Source organism: Hyperolius riggenbachi, chromosome 4, assembly GCF_040937935.1.
Source record: "Hyperolius riggenbachi isolate aHypRig1 chromosome 4, aHypRig1.pri, whole genome shotgun sequence".
NCBI classification, from domain to species: domain Eukaryota; kingdom Metazoa; phylum Chordata; class Amphibia; order Anura; family Hyperoliidae; genus Hyperolius; species Hyperolius riggenbachi.
The window spans coordinates 67,157,640-67,161,035 of NC_090649.1; positions in this window are offsets into that span (position 1 = coordinate 67,157,640).

The following is a 3,396-nucleotide window of genomic DNA, read 5'->3' on the forward strand; positions in this document are numbered from 1 at the left end:
CATGCAAGGTCCTTGTGCCATTTGACTCACTTGTCTGCCTACACTAATTAGTTAAGGGACAGCTGCTACCCTCCCTCCTTCTACCTATTACCTCCTCCCTCCTTCTACCTCCTACCAGAGGGAGGAGGGTCTCATCTGCCAGGGAATTATAATATTTCAAAAGCCAGCTTACATTCCGTGGCTGGGAATTGAACCCAAGTCTCAGTGTATGGTAGGTAACTAACATATCCATTATACCACCAACACTACTAGCTGAAACTAGCCTAGCATGTACCATTTATGCTCAATCCAAGAGAAAAATTAGACAAGACGAACAACATTTATATCGCACTTTTCTCCTGGCGGACTCAAAGCACCAGAGCTGCAGCCACTAGGGCACACTCTATAGGCAGTAGCAGTGTTAGGAAGACTTGCCTAAGGTCTCCTACTGAATAGGTGCTGGCTTACTGAACAGACAGAGCCGAGATTCGAACCCTGGTCTCCTGTGTCAGAGGCAGAGCCCTTAACCAATACACCATCCAGCCACTGCTTAAGGATGTGTAGCCAGGCATGGCCTTGCCTTTTGTGTTCAACAGTTGTCCAAAGAGAACCCCAGATAGCCAGGTAGATTCATCTCTCTCTCTCTCTCTCTCTCTTTCTCTCTCTCTAGTAGGGATGGTCACCGCTTTCCGCGGAATTGTATTTTTGAGCTTTAATGGATTGAGTATAAATGGTACATGCTAGGCTGGCTTCAGCATGTAGTGTTGGTGGTACAGTGGCACTGTACCACCAACACTACATGCTGAAGCCAGCCTAGCATGTACCATTTATACTCAATCCATTTAAGCTCAAAAATACAATTCCGCGGAAAGCGGTGACCATCCCTACTAGAGAGAGAGAAAGAGAGAGAGAGAGAGAGATGAATCTACCTGGCTATCTGGGGTTCTCTTTGGACAACTGTTGAACACAAAAGGCAAGGCCATGCCTGGCTACACATCCTTAAAGTGAACCTCCGGACTAAAAATTGACTCAGCAGCACTGAAAAGGCTTGGTGTTTCTTTAACAGTTTCACAGCATCAGACCTTTGTTTCTCTTATACAAGCCTCATTTTTAGCTGCACAGAAGAAAACTGCCCGGGCTTTTTTCCCCTGATGCTGTGCAAAGCATGATGGGATTTCTGATTTTGTTGTTCTCGTTCTGCTGTTTTGGAGCAATTTTTTTTTTTACACTTTGAATTTGACATTTCAAGCCTAGCGTGTGCAGCTGGGAGGGGTAATCAGGACAGAGGACAGTTGGAACCGTGTCTCATGCTCCCTGTCACATCCTTTCAACCAAAAAGATGGCTGCCCCCATGACAAAGATGGCAGCCCCCATGAATCACAAACATTTGCCTGTTCTTTTAAAACAGGGTGGGTAAGAGATTATATTACCTATCTATTCTAATTAACATAACTAATGTAACTTGATGACAGTATGTTTGTTTAGGCTGAAGTTCCCCTTTAAGCAGTGGCTGGATGGTGTATTGGTTAAGGGCTCTGCCTCTGACACAGAAGACCAGGGTTCGAATCTCGGCTCTGTCTGTTCAGTAAGCCAGCGCCTATTCAATAGGAGACCTTAGGCAAGTCTTCCTAACACTGCTACTGCCTACAGAGCATGCCCTAGTGGCTGCAGCTCTGGTGATTTGAGTCCGCCAGGAGAAAAGTGCGATATAAATGTTATTTGTCTTGTCTAATTTTTCTCTTGGATTGAGCATAAATGGTACATGCTAGGCTAAATTCAGCTAGTAGTGTTGGTGGTATAATGGATATGTTAGTTACCTACCATACACTGAGACCTGTGTTCAATTCCCAGCCACGGTATGTAAGCTGGCTTTTGAAATACTATAATTCCCTGGCAGATGAGACCCTCTTCCCTCCAGTAGGAGGGAGGAGGGAATAGGCAGGGGGTGGTCCTCCAGGTATTAGAACCCTTGAAACATGTTTTCTATCATTTTTTTAGCCAGTAGAAATTTTTGTAAATTTTTAAGTTCGCCTCCCCATTGAAGTCTATTGCGGTTCGCGAACTTTTTCGCGAACCGAACTTTCCGCGGAGGTTCGCGAACCGAAAATCGGAGGTTCGCGACATCACTAGCTGTGACCCGGTATGAATTCCTGAAACTGATAGTACAGTAAGTCCATGTTCCAGGGCTGGATTAACCAAAAGGCACTGTAGGCTCGTGCCTACAGGTGTCTTTCTGGTAACTGGTATTGTTTAAAAATAAATAAGTATGACAGTTTCCATATCCCCCTCACTTCAGTTTCCCTTTAACCATGGTGTAGTCGGCATGGCTGTGAATACCATTTTACATTTTCTTCCCAGGGTTGTAGGGTTCTGATCCATATCTGTACCATGCCTGAAAAAGAAATTTAACGTTTTAAAAGCTTGCAACTTTTGAGAATGGTACATTCCTCCGTATGTTTTGGAGCTGTAATAAAATTCAAACATTTTGGACTGATATTTTTGCTATTATAGACGAAATTTTGGACTCACACTTTTAATGCACACCTAAATTAGCGTTGTTGGGTCTATTTGAAGAACAGACGTGTAGCAAAAATACACACTACATAATCTGAATATTATGCTTCTATGCACGCAAAGAAATCCTTAGAGTCTGGAAAGGATATGCTTTACCATCCATTAACCACTGGAAACGCACTATCAATCATACTCTCCCCTTGTCAGGATCTCTCCTGTAGCATGTTCTGTCGCTTGCAGTGGAGCTGCAACTGGGCAGTTCTGACTTGTCTGCTTGCATTTGGTTGCGCATTCGCACTGAGTCTTATTGTCATTTGCAATCACTCTGCAGTTCAGGATGCTGTCAGGATTCCTCCTATGGTTTGCTGCAGTTGAACTGCAGCCAGATAGCCCTGGATTTCCTGCATGCATGTTGTTGCATAGTACTGCATGCATTTGTTATGTTAGGCTTTCAGCTAGCAAATGGTAATCAAGCCAGCTCAGGATTGAATGATTACCATTTAGCTGTGTGGGAATTTGCATACCTGCATCCATTGGCTGATGCCAGCATAAAAGTCTGCCTCCCATTTCAGACCCCGCCTGACATAGCGTTCAGCTCTCTGAGTTTTCGTTGGGTCTATGCTGTGAAAGTTGTTATTGTAAAAATGTATAATGCCTTGCTCTGTATTTTCATGTCTGCTGGACGTTTGCTGACCTGCAGGGGTCAGTGAAGTCCTTCTGATCCTGATAGTTTGGATTCTGCCAGCACCACATTGGTGACTGGTAGTATTCCTTCTAGCCTTGTTCTTGCCTTGTTCTTGAGGACGTACTATAGCAGCGGTTGCCAATAGTTACGTTCTTACCTGTTAGTCTTGTCTATCTCAGTGTGAATGTTGCCGTCGCTGAAACAGCAACTAGATTGGC